The sequence below is a fragment of the Engystomops pustulosus genome, chromosome 2, assembly GCF_040894005.1.
Source record: "Engystomops pustulosus chromosome 2, aEngPut4.maternal, whole genome shotgun sequence".
Taxonomy (NCBI): Eukaryota; Metazoa; Chordata; class Amphibia; order Anura; family Leptodactylidae; genus Engystomops; species Engystomops pustulosus.
In genome coordinates, this window is record NC_092412.1 from 30903643 (window position 1) to 30921091 (window position 17449).

Here is a 17449-nt window from a genome sequence, read left to right on the forward strand (position 1 = left end):
GCTCCATTAACACCTATAGAGACTGGAGCCCCTCAGGATCCATTGCATACAAAGGATGGTAGATGCTCTTTAATGTTACCCCTGAGATACAATATATATACCTATTCTTACTGATCAGAACTTATTTTTCTATATGGGTCACTTTGGCTTAGTTTAATACCAAATGAAACAAGATATTGTAGATATTGAGTTGTTGGCAGGGAGCAGCATGGCGGCCGGGTAGTGATGTCACAGCACAGGGTTCCGGAACAAGTTCTGTATATGACATCATAATGTAAAGGAAGCAAGAAAACATCTGTACACAGTCACATCGGCGCCATTTTTATTAGTTGATGCTTTGCTGAAACTTTGGCTCCGGAAGTGCGAACTAGACTCGATATATTCTAGTGTTTTCTTCCAGGTTTTATTTTTTTTTATAGTTTTTTTCTTCACAAGGCCCAGAGCCTTTCATAGAACTTAGTTCTTATCACCATCATGAGCTCCCGCGAGCTCCACCAGCTAGAGGCTGACAACCAAGCCTGGCTCCAGCGACCCGAAAATAGAGGTGAGTGACAAGATTGGGAATAGTTATACAACATTCTCCATTCATCATCAGTGCTGATAGATAAGTGGTCCAGACCTAACACAGTGTATGGGGCAACTGTAATCTGGTGGTTACCATAACAATCCTATAATGTGTGTCCAGTATGCAATGAGGACAGGTGCCTATAGGGTGCAGGAGAGGGTGCTGACAGTGTAACTTCTCACTGGTCTCAGGGGCTTATAGGACAGTAAAACCTTTAAGTGACTTTCCCAATGTTCGGGAGGGCTAGTGCTTGCAACTCAACCTCAAGGTCCTATCCTCTCCTGGTAGGATCATCTCAGATTCTCTAAATCCAGTTATTCTGACCCCTTCTGGTACTATCACCCTCTCTGCCACAATATTACAATGACCCCCATCCACTCTCTGCAGCTATTTATCTGTGTAAGCCATGTATATCTCTACAGCTTGGCTACCACGGATGGCAGTGTACATGGATTGGGTCCCTCACTGGTCCACAATGGAAATGTTGGTTCTCCATCCAGGGAAGATTCTTGATTCTCTCTATGATATTATGTAGCTGATAGTGTGAAAGTCGCCTGTCTTCATATAGAGCCGCTCTGTTCTACTGCCGGGCAGCTCTCATTACAGGATCTTTCACTAGGCCTTTGTGTTTGTCAGTATTATACTGAATATCTATCATTTCTTTTTATTCATATGCTTCTTCTCCTATAGGTCAGACAATATTACTTGGCCGGCTGAGATCACAGAGCAGATCCAACACAGAAACACGTGGAACCGCAACTCGTGACATAACCAGAGGAAGACGCAGAGCTGCTCCCCAATCCAGCAGGGAAAGAAGCCGATCTCCTCTGTCGCCATCATCACACCAACCCTCCCAAGCATCAGGAGAGAGCAGCCGGACGGAAAGAAGACCTGCTATGTCCCCACATATATTTAACATCCTAATTCGGCTGCAGGGGATGGGGGTAATGAGCAACCTGCAGCCCCTCATACAAGCTCCAGGGAACGTGCCCATCCGGAGAGAACCGCACCCTAACAGGAGGGCGCAGCAGATTGCCACCCTGCCAACCCATAGTGTCACCGCCGCAGAGTCAGACTCATGTTCTATCTGTCTGAATGAATATGAGACCAAAGAGAAGGTCACAGAACTACCCTGCAGGCACATATTTCACCCCTCCTGCATTGCCCAATGGCTTCATAGAAATCCTCGCTGCCCATTGTGTCGCTCAAGATGCTTCCAGTAAATTTACGGATTCTGAGACCAGCAACAAGTACAACACTGGACATACAGGGCAAAGAGGCGGCACCACCGGTTACTCAAAACTAAACAAATAATAGACAAGCGGCTTATATCCATCTAGAGGAAAAAACTTTGTCATCTTAAAAACTTCACCTTTCCACACATCACATTCTCAAGGTCAAATTTTAATTTTTCTTTAAACCCCGGTGTCAGGGTCCACATAACCAGCAGGACAGTAGCACAAAGAAAGAAGGATAACATTTCGACGCCGACAAAGACTCTGGAGTGAATAAAGAGATCTTCTTCTTGACGTGATCCAGAGTGCGGCTTCTTCTTTTATGTTATAGTGTTAGAAGAACATATTTGGTGAGGTACCTGGAGAGATATTAGCAAAATATTAAAAATTCTGGTACATCGGTTAGCACAATGGGGCACATTCACTAAGGGTCCGCACTCACATGCACCAGGAAGAAGAAGGTGAACTCCGGCGGAACTCAGCTGGGAAGCGACACATGCAGGATATCAGTGCACGATCTTGGTGAATCGCGCCAGACTTCATTCTCGTCGGACAGTCCGGATCGTGGATCACGACAGGACCGGGTAAGTAAATGTGCCCCAATTACTCACACACTACAATGAATATACTATACACCATATAAAATAGTAAAATTCTCCAGGGAAGTGACAGGATGTAAGAGATGTGGCAGGGAGCGAGCAGATGGCACATTCTATGGTTTTGTCCCATAATTAAAAAATATTGGGAGCGGTGATTGGATATGAAAAAGTTTTGTAAGGGTAAAGTTTGTTGTAAAAAAAAGTATTTATAGGGTATAAAGGGGAAAAAATTGTATAAATTGAACTGACTCCTGTAATTGGTATTATGACCTTTTGGTGCATCATTTAAAAAAAAGAAAAATTTTCCTTTTTCCTCTGTCTGTCACCACTCTCACTATCTATACACTATTAACAACGTCATGATATACTATGGGGTGGGGTTATCACATGTAGATAGGTTAATAGAGACCATAACGTTATTAATATATAGTGGTATACTGTCTACAGTGGTGGCAAACCTATGGCACAGGTGCCAGAGGTGGCACTCAGAGCCCTTTCTTTGCACTCAAGGCCTCCTGCAGTCCAAGATAGCCCAGGACATGCCGTGCTCAGTGCTATTTTAAAGCAACACCTCCTTAGCTGCCAGGACTACAGGAGGAGCGAGAAGGTGTGGTCAGAGATGGATTATCATTGGAGCTCCTGCTCTGGGTTTCCTGATTCTTCCTCTTCAGGAGACCCTGGAGGGAAGCTAATAATTAATATTAATAATAATTCCTTTATTTATATAGCGCACACAGATTACGCAGCGCTGCACAAGCATGTCAAATTGGTCCCTGTCCCCATGGGGCTCACAATGTAAACAACCTAACAGTATGTTTTGAAGTGTGGGAGGAAACTGGAGTACCCGGAGGAAACCCACGCAAACACAGAGAGAACATACAAACTCTTTGCAGATGTTGACCTGGGTGGGATTCGAACCCAGGACCCCAGTGCTGCAAGGCAGAAGTGCTACTCACTCAGCCACCGTGCCGCCCTACAATCCAAATTTCTACACCTTCTTTCTATTGTATTGATGTCCTTAGGAAGCCAATATGATTGAAACTTGTCATCACCATCGCTAGTCTACAGTAAATCTTGTCTATGGTGAAGCCTATTTTGGGGCCTGGATTTTTTTCAGATTTATTGTGCCAATTGTTAAGGACGCAGTGATACCAAATATGTGTTTTTCATTGTAATAGTGTGTGTGAGGGGGGGATTGTGTACTCAAATGTGTATAGGAATTGGTGGGATTTAGGGGACTTGCTGCCCCTCCTGGCTTGCTGCCAGGTTACTTTTTAATGATGCTTGAACATTTATAATATTGGCGCCAACTTTTCTTAATTAATATTTTTTAGCAACCGGTTTACTTTCAATTTGGTTTTGTAGAACCCATGTATGTGTTTTTCTTTGTAATTTTGTGGGATTTTTTTGTGTACTTAGATGTGTATAAAAATTGGTGGGATCTAGGGGACTTGCTGCCCCTTCTGGCTGCCAGGTTACTTTTTAATGATGCTAGAACATTTTTGGCGCCAATTTTTCTGATTTTCAGAAATTATAAAAAAATTATATTTTTTAGTAACCAGTTTACTTTCAATTTGGTTTGGTAGGAGCCATGTACTGTACTAACACCACTCAAAACTTACCCCATATAAAAACTGCACATCTAAAAGGACTAAAAAGTGCAATTTGGGAATAAATAATCGGCTTTAAGTGTTTACAGGAATTAAATCTAAATGATTCCATTATCTTACAAAAACTTGGCCCCAAAAATCTCCACGTTCATAAGCGGTAAAAAGTATTAAAACACACCACAATTTGATATGCAGTTTCCCTTGAGTATGATAGTACCCAAAACTACAGTTTGGAAATGATGGAAATAATTCTGTGGTTTCTCCTGTATAATGATACCTAATATATGGCAATTATATACAACCTGGGCACGCAGCAGGGCCCAGAGGGAGAGGGGTGTTATCTGGAGCACCGATAGTTTTTTGGATGCCTTCTCAATTTTCAGAGCATCTAAGGGAACAGTACAGAAGAAACCCTCACGAAGTGACCCCATTATGGAAGCTGCAACCTTCAAGAATTTATCAAGGAATAAAGAGAGACTTTTCACCAAAAAGGTGGTCAACCCAAAGCTAATTGTTAAGAGTAAAAAGTGCATTTTTTTCTCAAATACACAATTCTAGTGCCAAATATCTTGCACTTAACTGATGTCACTGGAGACAAACTCCAGAAATTACTATGCAGGTTCTCCTGGGTACATCATTACCCAATCTGTGGCAATAATCTGCGCACATAGCAGGGCTCAGGAGGGAAGGGGCAGCATGAGGCTTTATGAATAAGCTCTGCAGAGTACAGTACATCTAGGTAAATCATCCAGTTAATTAAAAACTAAACATTTTCTGTAGTGGGCAGGTTTTTTGGGGTCATGTTTCTCCTTCCCCGGTCCTTTCCTGAAGCACTGGCATTAATCCCTTTCCAGCCTAGAGTGAGCAACCAGCGAGGGCAGCCGCGGAGGACTGAGGAGACCGGCGTCACTAAGCATGCGGTGAGTCCCCAGGGCACTGGGCACCGGAGCAGTGGGAGAGCCGAGGGAGTCGATGGAGGAGTGGACACTGGGGAGGATCCTGCCCCCAGCAGTCCAGGCAGCCAGGAGAGTGGAAGGGAGGGTGCTCCAGCCAGGTTGACCAGGGCGGCTGTGAACTCAGTGAGCAGCATGGTGGTGAGGGGGAGGGGATCGACCCACCTTACTAAAGATTGATTTAATGGCGCACTGGGCAGGGCCGCCAGTAGCATGGACGGCGGACCAGGGTCTGCCACAAATATCGGTGTCCAAGTCTTTTCATATGGATGTAGGGGGGGTAGATACCAGTGGGGATGGGCTTAGGGCTGCTGGTGTAGTGCCATTACAGGTACAGAGCAGTGCCGAGGCAATGATGTTGGACAATGGGCGACGCGTGCTGGGCCTGGTAGCGACAGGAGGGAGTCTGGTTCCGGTGCCTTCGGAACAACCCGACTTGGCAGTGGCAGAGAAGACGCCATTTTCATACTTGGCGCCAGGAGGTGTAGGCGGCTTGCAATCTGCCCCCCCATGTTGGCTCCAGGAGTCGGCGGTGCCATTGTTATAGGTGGGTCTACAGCTACACAGGCACAAAACACATCCACGGTAGTTTCCATTGATATAACGGGTAGAAGGGTGGGGGTGGAAGGGCCCCAACTTAACCAGTTTATGTAGGGTTTACAGCTTTTGGTGGCGGACCTTGAAGGGTCTGTGGGGTCGCAGCTGGGTGGCCAAGGGGGAGCAGGGGTAAGTGACGTTGGAGTAGCTAGTAGGTCATTGACGCCAGGGGTGACTGAGGACGATTCAGTGGAGACAGTGACCGAGACCGGCGTGCAGAGAGAAAGGTTAGCTTATACATGTGCTATAATGGGCCGCTTGTGGGACATCTAAAAACAGAGATTAAGGAGAAGATCTGGAAGCGTGAGAACTTAGATATGTTCACTTTATTGCCTTTGGAGAATTTTAGCATGGAACAATGGGAAAAGGGGAAGGAACATAGAAAAGAGGAGGATGAGGAGTGGCGCCGTTATAGGCTGATACCGCACAATTTTGGGGAATTGGTTGCATGCCTATTTGGGGTAGCATAATTGGTGAAAAGACTGTTGTTCTTGATTGTTTGCTGGGACCATGCATAGAGACAAATCTCTTTTTATATATCAACTTCTCAGGAAAACATAAGACATAATTACATCACCACTCTTCGGCTTACATGTCATAGTCCATTCTGTAAAGTCCACACTTAGACCTCCATGGCTTTCACTGAAACGCTGAACGACACGTCCAAAGTGTCCTGTGATGTTTTGGAGGAGGTCCTCCCTCCTCATGTCTGAGGAAGCATGATGAACAGCATGATGAACAGTTGCGCCAGAGGATGGGTGTGCTACCGTCGCTTCAGTGAGACCATAGGGCTATGTCGCTATGGTTGAGGTTGATGACAGCTCCAAAACCTGTGGTGCAGGGGTCTTATTTTGGGGGTGTAGCAGTGGCGGGTGTGCTTTTTCAGCCGGGGCCCAACACAGCCTGGGGGTTCGTCGGGTGCGGCCAAAAAAGAGGTGTGTTACAACAAAGGGGGCTCTATATGGGGGACATCATGTTCCTACAAGTATGAATGTTCCAGTTATCACGTTGCTTTAAATGAGGGAAGGGACCGGGGCAGCGCCCTGGAGTCAGTGACTCCGGTGAGGCTTGATGCCATGATGCTGTGGCTCGGGAGGTATCCACATAGGGAAAAGGCAGAGTTGTTGATAGAGGGGTTCCGGGATGGGTTTCAGATTCCTTTCAGGGAGGGGGCCCCTGCAATGTTTGCGAAGAACCTGAAGTTGAGGAAGGAGGTGAGCTTGGGCCGCATGTTGGGTCCTTTTGATAGTCCGCCAGTGGCTGGTTTATGGGTTTCCCCCTAGGGGTGGTGCCCAAGAAGGAAAAGGGGAAGTACTGTCTAATTCATTATTTGTCGTACCTGCGAGGGGGGTCGGTGTATGATGACATTGATTCTTCTTTGACCTCCGTCCCCTGTACTTCTTTTGATGCAGCATTTTGTTTGGTAAGGGAAGCTGGGAGAAGGGCCCTTATGGCCAAGGCTGACATCGAGGCGGCATTTCATTGGTTACCAGTACATCCGAATTCTATGTATTTGTTGGGGTTTTAAGAGGGAGTTTTTTTGTGGACGGGTGCCTCCCAATGGGCTGTTCTATCTAGTGCGCGTATTTTGAAGCGTTTAGTAGTTTTTTGGAGTGGATTGTTAGGGATCAGGCAGGAGACAAGGGGGTTATACATTATTTGGATGACTTTTTTTGCGTTGGCCTGGCAGGGATCTTTAAGTGACAGATACTGTTGTTCACATTGAGGGGTGAGGGGGTGTATAGGTATTTATATTATTGCGGGTAGAGGGCGCTTCTTTGTTTTTGAATGCGAATGGCACAATGTTTTCCGCCTTTCAGTTTATTGCGGTTTTCAGGAAATGTTTGGCGAGACTGGGTTTGGATGAGAGGGAATATTGCTCACATTCATTCCGCATTGGCGATGAGATGGAGGCAGCTAGGTGGGGTTTGCTGGATGAGGACATCAAGCAGATTGGGCGCTGAGAGTCGAGGCATTTTCATTCTTTTCTGTGACTTCATTGGCTGGAGAGGTAGGTGGTTCCGTTTAGGACACCATGGGGGGCAGTTGTTATTATTATTATAGTTTTGTTTTATTTGATAGCTTTGAAAAGATGCCTCATCTGGATTTTCGGCCACTCTTTAATTTACTGGGTGGAAAGGAGAGCACAACTGCGTTTAGGCGGTAGGTCTTTGGGGCTTGCGGACGAGCTGGTAAGTGTTCGTTGGCTGGGTTACAGGGGGCTGCAGTGGGATGCAGTGAATTGTTGTTTGCAAGTTGGCTTTGAGAAGGGGGGGCAGCCGGATGTGTTGATCATACATGTAGGTGTTGAGGGGTCAAGACGTCATGCGGTGTTGGGTACTTGGCAACAAATATCCGGAACGAAGGTAAATTGGTGGTGATGATTTTGGTAATGTCCGGCTTTACTAATAAAAGGTTCATCACAGACTGCTTGTGGGGGTGACCCTCAGCACATGGTTTGGTTAATATGGTTGGTAGCCACATCTGCTCTCACCTTTTGCCAGGAGGTTAGCGGCTTTTGGATATGGTAAGTGTGGCTTGCACGCTGAGCCTGATTTATGAGCGGTGTTTTCAACAATTTTGCTTTGTTAATTCTGCCAGATTTATATGTTGCTTGTTAATATTGAAAGTGATCTCAGCTCTGTTGTCAAGTACTCGACCACTTCCTTTACTTCAATGGATATGTTTTGAAGAATTGCATGTTGTATGTTTTATTACGTCCTAATAAAGTTTACAAATTTGTTACAAGAATTGAATAAAGCTGTCACTAGCACTTTTCCAACAAAAATTTGTCTTTGTACTTATTTAGTCAATGTTTTGGTAGGGAGTAGAGATGAGCGAACATACTCGTCCGAGCTTGATGCTCGATCGAGCATTAGCGTACTCGTAACTGCTCGTTGCTTGGACGAGTATTTCGCCCGCTCGAGAAAATGGCAGCTCCCGCCGTTTTGCTTTTTGGCGGCCAGAAACAGAGCCAATCACAAGCCAGGAGACTCTGCACTCCACCCAGCATGACGTGGTACCCTTACACGTAGATAGCAGTGGTTGGCTGGCCAGATCAGGTGACCCTGGGATAGACTAGCCGCTGCCCGCGCTGCTCGGATCATTCTCTGTCTGGATGCCGCTAGGGAGAGAGCTGCTGCTGCTCAGGGAAAGCGTTAGGGTGTTCTATTAGCTTACTGTTAGGCAGGAGTGATTCTTAAAGAACCCAACAGCCCTTCTTAGGGCTACAATAACGTTATAATTTTTTTTTTTTTTTATTTGCAGCTAGTACCATATTGTGAGGAATTAGCAGGGGGACTTGCTACCGTTGTGTTTAGCTCTTAGTGACACACATATCCACCTCAAACACCAAAGTGGGAAAATTTATTAGGGGTTTGAGTAGAATTAGGCACAGTCTGCCAGTTTCTTTTTATTTTACGTTTATTTTTTTCATAACTCAGCGTCATCTCATCTGGCATAGTAGTGTGCTGTAATACTTGGCTAGAAAATAGCCATAGGAGAATACAAACGTCTTAATTACGCCTGCAGTAGCGTTATATATATTTGATTTCTGGTTGATCTGCTGGTGGCTGTACTTGCTGCAGTGCATCTACTATCAAATTGGGAGCAATTTGGAGTCAGACTTGCGACCACTGTGTTTTAGTGACGCACATATCCATCGCAAAGACCGAAGTGGGAAAATTTATTAGGGCCCGGGGTTGTATTTCAATTAGGCACAGTCTGCCAGTTTCTTTTTATTTTACGTTTATTTTTTTCATAACTCAGCGTCATCTCATCTGGCATAGTAGTGTGCTGTTATACTTGGCTAGAAAATAGCCATAGGAGAATACAAACGTCTTAATTACGCCTACAGTAGCGTTATATATATTTGATTTCTGGTTGATCTGCTGGTGGCTGTACTTGCTGCAGTGCATCTACTATCAAATTGGGAGCAATTTGGAGTCAGACTTGCGACCACTGTGTTTTAGTGACGCACATATCCATCGCAAAGACCGAAGTGGGAAAATTTATTAGGGCCCGGGGTTGTATTTCAACTAGGCACAGTCTGCCATTTCCTTTTTTATTTTACGTTTATTTTTTTCATAACTCAGCGTCATCTCATCTGGCATAGTAGTGTGCTGTAATACTTGGCTAGAAAATAGCCATAGCAATAGGATAGCATCGTTTGGTTTTAAAAACTAAAAAACACAAAAAAAAAAAAAAAAGTTAAAAAAAAAATACAAGTTATAACTCTCATTTTCAAAATGTTTAACCCGAGGGCTAGGGGTAGAGGACGAGGGCGGGGACGTGGGCGTCCAACTACTGCAGGGGTCAGAGGCCGTGGTCCTGGGCGGGGTGAGACACCACCTGCTTATGAGGGAGCAGGGGAACGCCGCAGAGCTACACTCCCTAGGTTCATGTCTGAAGTTACTGGGACTCGTGGTAGAGCACTGTTGAGGCCAGAACAGTGCGAACAGGTGATGTCGTGGATTGCCGACAATGCTTCGAGCAATTTGTCCACCAGTCAGTCTTCCACGCAGTCCACCCATGTCACCGAAATCGGCACTCCTCCAGCTCCTGCACCTCAGCCTCCTCCCCCCCAGTCTGCCCCCTCCCAGCAAAATTTGCCATTTGAACCGGCATACTCTGAGGAACTGTTTTCTGGACCCTTCCCACAGTCACAAACCACTTGTCCGGTTGCTGATGAGCAATTTTCTGATGCCCAGGTTTTCCACCAGTCGCAGTCTGTGGGTGATGATGACCTTGTTGACGTAGTGGAAGAAGTGTGTAAAGAGGTGTCCGACGATGAGGAGACACGGTTGTCAGACAGTGGGGAAGTTGTTGTCAGGGCAGGAAGTCCGAGGGGGGAGCAGACTGAGGGATCGGAGGATGATGAGGTGACAGACCCAAGCTGGGTTGAGAGGCCGGGTGAACACAGTGCTTCTGAGACGGAGGAGAGTCCTCGACCAGAACAGGTTGGAAGAGGCAGTGGTGGGGCCAGACGGAGAGGCAGGGCCAGAGCTGGTGCATCAGCGCCAAATGTGTCAACTAGTGAAGCTCCCGTGGCGAGGGCTCCTGCGGCGAGGGCTAGATTTTCAGAAGTCTGGAGGTTCTTTAAGGAAACACCGGATGACCGACGGACTGTGGTGTGCCACATTTGCCAAACCAGGATCAGCAGGGGTTCCACCACTACTAGCTTAACTACCACCAGTATGCGCAGGCATATGAATGCTAAACACCCCACTCAGTGGCAACAAGCGCGTTCACCTCCGGCCGTGCACACCACTGCTCCTTCCCCTGTGTCAGCTGATAGTCAGCCCCCTGCCCAGGACCCTGCCACAAAAACCCCATCGTCACCTCCACGATCCTCCACAGCATCCACCAGCGTTCAGCTCTCCATACCCCAGACGCTGGAGCGGAAACGCAAATATAGTGCAACCCACCCGCACGCCCAAGCCCTTAATGTGCACATTTCCAGATTGCTAAGCCTGGAGATGCTGCCCTATAGGCTAGTAGAGACCGAGGCCTTTCGCAGCCTCATGGCGGCGGCCGCCCCTCGGTATTCGGTCCCCAGCCGCCACTACTTTTCCCGATGTGCCGTCCCAGCCCTGCACCAGCACGTGTCAGACAACATAATCCGTGCCCTGACCAACGCCGTTTCTGACAAGGTCCACCTGACCACGGACACGTGGACGAGTGCTGCCGGGCAGGGCCACTATATATCTCTGACGGCACATTGGGTTAACTTGGTGGAGGCTGGGACCGAGTGTGACCCTGCGGCTGGTCATATACTGCCGACGCCGAGGATTGCGGGGCCTACCTCGGTCCAGGTGTTTGAGGCCTACTATGCCTCCTCCTCCTCCCACCCCTCCTCCACCTCCTCCTCCGAACGACCATCCGTGGGCATGGCGCCATCAGTCGGTAGCTCTAGGCACAGCAGCAGTGCCGTCGCTAAGCGACAGCAGGCGGTGCTCAAACTGCTGAGCCTAGGCGATAAAAGGCACACCGCCCAAGAACTATTACAGGGCATCACGGCGCAGACTGATCTGTGGCTGGCACCGCTGAACCTGAAGCCAGGCATGGTTGTGTGTGACAACGGCCGTAACCTGGTGGCGGCTCTGCAACTCGGCAGACTGACACATGTGCCATGCCTGGCCCATGTGTTAAATCTGATAGTTCAGCGTTTCCTCAAGACATACCCCAATCTGTCTGATTTGCTCACGAAGGTGCGCCGCATCTGTGCGCATTTCAGGAAGTCCAGCACAGATGCTGCCACTCTCAGGGCAGCGCAGCGCCGCCTCCAACTGCCCGCTCACCGACTGTTGTGCGACGTGCCCACGAGGTGGAATTCAACACTGACCATGTTATCCAGAGTTTACCAGCAGCGCCGAGCGATTGTAGACTGCCAGATGTCAACTTCCACCAGAACTGGTAGTCAGGTCAGTCAGCTTCCTCAAGTCTACAATGAGGAGTGGACGTGGATGTCTGATATCTGTCAGGTGCTGAGTAACTTTGAGGAGTCAACACAGATGGTCAGTGGCGATGCCGCCATCATCAGCCTCACCATCCCGCTGCTTGGCCTGTTGAAAAACTCTCTGGTCAGCATGAAGTCGGAAGCTTTGCGCTCCTCACAAGAGACAGGGGAAGAAGATTCCCTTGTTGATAGCCAAAGCACCCTTAGGTCTGTTTCTCAGCGCATATCGGAGGAGGTGGAGGTGGAGGAGGATGAGGAGGAAGAGGAGGAGAATGTTGGCGAGACACAAGAGGGGACCATTGTTGAGTCCTACACTGTTGAGCGTGTATGGGCAGAAGAAGAGGAGTTGGAGGAGTTGGAGGAGGAGGAAATGGACAGTCAGGCCAGTGAGGGGAGTGAATTCTTACGCGTTGGTACTCTGGCGCATATGGCAGATTTCATGCTAGGCTGCCTATCCCGTGACCCTCGCGTTCAAAGAATTTATTCCAGCACCGATTACTGGGTGTTCACTCTCCTGGACCCACGGTACAAGCAAAATCTTTCCACTCTCATCCCTGGAGAGGAAAGGAGTGTGAGAATGCATGAATACCAGCAGACCCTGGTGCACAAGCTGAAACAGTATTTCCCTTCTGACAGCGCTAGCGGCAGAGTGCGTAGTTCTGCGGGACAAGTAGCGAGGGAGAGTAGGCGAGCAGGCAGCTTGTCCAGCACTGGCAAGGGTACGCTTTACAAGGCTTTTGCCAGCTTTATGTCACCCCAGCAAGACACTGTCACCTGTCCCCAGTCTCGGCAGAGTAGGGCTGATCTTTACAGAAAGATGGTGAGGGAGTACGTAGCTGACCATACCATCGTCCTAAATGATCACACAGCTCCCTACAACTACTGGGTTTCAAAGCTGGACATGTGGCACGAACTGGCGCTGTACGCCTTGGAGGTTCTTGCCTGCCCTGCCGCTAGCGTCTTGTCAGAGCGGGTTTTCAGTGCAGCTGGTGGCATCATCACCGATAAGCGTACACGCCTGTCGACTGACAGCGCTGACAGGCTGACGCTTATCAAGATGAATAAAGCATGGATTTCTCCTAATTTCAAATCTCCAGCAGGTGAAGGAAGCTCAACCTGAATAATTTATCCACTCCTCCTCCTCCTCATTTTCCTCCTTCTCCTCCTCTTTCTACAGTAAAGCAGAGGAAACTGGCTGTTTTTTGACAGGGCCCACTGGCTCTAGCTATAGTACTTTATGCATTTAATTTTTCTGGAGGGCCACCGACACGGTCCTCTGTTTTAAACAATTTTTGGGAGTGCCACATACAGGCACTCAATCTATTCAATTTTTCTGGAGGGCCACCTTTCCGGTCCTCTGTTTTAAACAATTTTTTGGGACTGCCACATACAGGCACTCAATCTATTCCATTTTTCTGGAGGGCCACCTACCTGCTCCTCTGGTTTAAAAACTTTTTTGGACTGCCACATACAGGCACTCAATCTATTCCATTTTTCTGGAGGGCCACCTACCTGCTCCTCTGGTTTAAAAACTTTTTTGGACTGCCACATACAGGCACTCAATCTATTCCATTTTTCTGGAGGGCCACCTACCTGCTCCTCTGGTTTGAAAACTTTTTTGGACTGCCACATACAGGCACTCAATCTATTCCATTTTTCTGGAGGGCCACCTTCCTGCTCCTCTGGTTTGAAAAATTTTTTGGACTGCCACATACAGGCACTCAATCTATTCCATTTTTCTGGAGGGCCACCTACCTGCTCCTCTGGTTTGAAAAATTTTTTGGACTGCCACATACAGGCACTATCCAAATTGAATTGTCTCCATAGCAGCCTCCACACGTTGTCTCCATTGCTACCTCCAAAAGTCGTCCATATAGCTGCCTCCATACATCGTCCCTTTATCAAACGAGGTTTGTCAGGCCGAAATTTGGGTTGTTTTCATGGATTCCACATCAAAGTTGTTAACTTTGTCGCCACCCTGCTGTGTTATCCACAAAATACACTGGCAAACTTTTACCATTTACGGATATTATTTCAGCGCTTCTTGCGCATCTGTTTACATTCCCCTCACCCGCCATATCCTAAACTTATAAGAACGCTACTACACTTGATCTTATACAAAAGGTTCTTAGAAGTGCTGTTTGGGGAGTAGCCTAGAGACAGGGGCTTGGATTGGCGAAAGCTCGCCTAGCAGCGGAGCGCCAGCTCCATGCGCATCATGCGCTTCTTGCGCATCTGTTTACATTCCCCTCACCCGCCATATTCCAAACTTATGAGAACGCTACTACACTTAACTTGGTGCAGGCTGGGACCGAGTCTGACCCTGGGGCTGGTCATATACTGCCGACGCAGAGGATTGCGGGGCCTACCTCGGTCCAGGTCTCAAAGGCCTACTATACCTCCAAATCCTCCCACCCCTCCTCCACCTCCTCCTCCTCCGAATTACCATCCGTGGGCATGGCGCCATCAGTCGGTAGCTCTAGGCACAGCAGCAGTGCCGTTGCTAAGCGACAGCAGGCGGTGCTCAAACTGCTGAGCCTAGGTGATAAAAGGCACACCGCCCAAGAGCTATTGCAGGGCATTCCACATCAAACTTGTTAACTTTGTCGCCACCCTGCTGTGTAAGCCACAAAATATACTGGAAAACTTTTTTCATTTACGGATATTATTTCAGCGCTTCTTGCGCAGATGTTTACATTCCCCTCACCCGCCATATCCCAAACTTATAAGAACGCTACTACACTTGATCTTATCCGAAAGGTTCTTAGAAGTGCTGTTTGGGGAGTAGCCTAGAGACAGGGGCTTGGATTGGCGAAAGCTCGCCTGGCAGCGGAGCGCCAGCTCCATGCCAAGAACCAACTAACATAGTTTTAACTGCAGTACCTTTAATCTACTACTAGTTCACTGCCTCCATACATCGTCCCCTTATCAAACGAGCTGTGTCAGGCAGAATTTTGGATTGTTTTCATGGCTTCCATGTTAACTTTGTCGCCACCCTGCTGTGTAATCCACAAAATATACTGGCAAACTTTTATCATGTACCATTATTATTTGAGCGCTTCTTGCTCACCTTCTTTGGTTCCTCTCTGCTACCCATTGGTTTGAAGCCTGAGTCCATTTAGGGTATGTCGCCATGACACTCTCTAGCCTGCTGCCGCTGCCTCTGCATGCCGTCCCCTATAGTGTCAGGGTCAATTATTGGATGTTTTAGATGCTATCTAGCTTCATTCTGTCACTCTGTCATGGCCATGCTGTTGCCCATAATTTTGGCATAATGGTGCGATTAAGCAGCCTCAGAGGCATCCATGCATGCTGCCCCTGCTGTTTCCTGTCCATTTCCGTGGTGTTTCCATCCTTTTCTGAGGTTCCCAGGTGTTTGGCCAAGCTTCCCTGTGCAGAGCCTTGGTCCCCTTGAAAAATGCTCGAGTCTCCCATTGACTTCAATGGGGCTCGTTACTCGAAACGAGCACTCGAGCATCGGGAAAAGTTCGTCTCGAATAACGAGTACCCGAGCATTTTAGTGCTCGCTCATCTCTAGTAGGGAGGCCTTATTCTGCTTTGCAGTTATTTCTCCCTGGTCTCAGCCCTGGCCTGGTCATGAGTGTGTTTGGATTTGGATTTTGCTTTTAGATGCAATTGCTTAACTAAACACATATCAAACAGGGTTTTAACTGCTCCAAAACAGCATGAAAACTGAATATAGAATTTAAAGGACATCTACCACCTGGATGAAGGACTTTATGCAAATGAGCCGAAGGGGCTCCAGGCTCCATTAACACCTATAGAGACTGGAGCCCCTCAGGATCCATTGCATACAAAGGATGGTAGATGCTCTTTAATGTTACACCTGAGATACAGTATATATACCTATTCTTACTGATCAGAACTTATTTTTCTATATGGGTCACTTTGGCTTAGTTTAATACCCAATGTAACAATTCTAGATATTGAGTTGTTGGCAGGGAGCAGCATGGCGGCCGGGTAGTGATGTCACAGCACAGGGATCCGGAACAAGCTCTGTATATGACATCATAATGTAAAGGAAGCAAGAAAACATCTGTACACAGTCACATCGGCGCCATTTTTATTAGTTGATGCTTTGCTGAAACTTTGGCTCCGGAAGTGCGAACTAGACTCGATATATTCTAGTGTTTTCTTCCAGGTTTTATTTTTTTTTTATAGTTTTTTTCTTCACAAGGCCCAGAGCCTTTCATAGAACTTAGTTCTTATCACCATCATGAGCTCCCGCGAGCTCCACCAGCTAGAGGCTGACAACCAAGCCTGGCTCCAGCGACCCGAAAATAGAGGTGAGTGACAAGATTGGGAATAGTTATACAACATTCTCCATTCATCATCAGTGCTGATAGATAAGTGGTCCAGACCTAACACAGTGTATGGGGCAACTGTAATCTGGTGGTTACCATAACAATCCTATAATGTGTGTTTAGTATGCAATGAGGACAGGTGCCTATAGGGTGCAGGAGAGGGTGCTGACAGTGTAACTTCTCACTGGTCTCAGGGAGCTTGTATGAACTACTGTAAATCCTTAAAGTGTCTTACAGTATATGGTAAGCCATGTATCTCTACAGCTTAACTACCACGGGTGGCCGTGTAGATGTATTGGGTTCCTCACTGGTCCACAGTGGAGATGTTGGTTCTCCATCCTGGGAAGGTTCTTGATTCTCTCTATGATATTATGTAGCTGATAGTGTGAAGGTCGCCTGTCTGCACTTAACGCTCCTCTGCTCTAGTGCCGGACATCTCTCATTACAGGATCTTTCACTTGGCCTTTGTGTATGTCAGTATTATACTGAATTTCTATCATTTCTTTCTGCTTGTTCTCCTATAGGTCAGACAATATTACTTGGCAGGTTGAGATCACAAAGAAGATCCACCACAGAAACACGTGGAACCACAACGCGTGACATAACCAGAGGAAGACGCAGAGCTGCTCCCCAATCCAGCAGGGAAAGAAGCCGATCTCCTCTGTCACCATCTTCCCACCATCCCTCCCAAGCATCAGGAGAGAGCAGCCAGTCGGAAAGAAGACCTGCTATGTCCCCACATATATTTAACATCCTAATCCGGCTGCAGGGGATGGGGGTAATAAGCAACCAGCGGCCCCTTATACAAACTCCAGGGAACGTGCCCATCCGGAGAGAACCGCACCCTAACAGGAGGGCGCAGCAGATTGCCACCCTGCCCACCCATAGTGTCACCGCCACAGAGTCAGACTCATGTTCTATCTGTCTGAATGAATATGAGACCAAAGAGAAGGTCACAGAACTACCCTGCAGGCACATATTTCACCCCTCCTGCATTGCCCAATGGCTTCATAGGAATCCCCGCTGCCCATTGTGTCGCTCAAGATGCTTCCAGTAAGTTTACGGATTCTGAAACCAGCAACAAGTACAACACCGGACATACAGGGCA

At 47.5% G+C, this 17449-nt stretch overlaps 1 long non-coding RNA gene across 1 annotated transcript; it reads left to right on the forward strand.

Moving 5' to 3' along the window:
• Window positions 1-333: 333 nt before the first annotated feature.
• On the forward strand, window positions 334-2099 carry LOC140116443 (uncharacterized). Its single transcript, XR_011852756.1, has 2 exons — window positions 334-544; window positions 1256-2099. It is a non-coding gene; the product is annotated as an uncharacterized lncRNA (long non-coding RNA).
• Window positions 2100-17449: the final 15350 nt, after the last annotated feature.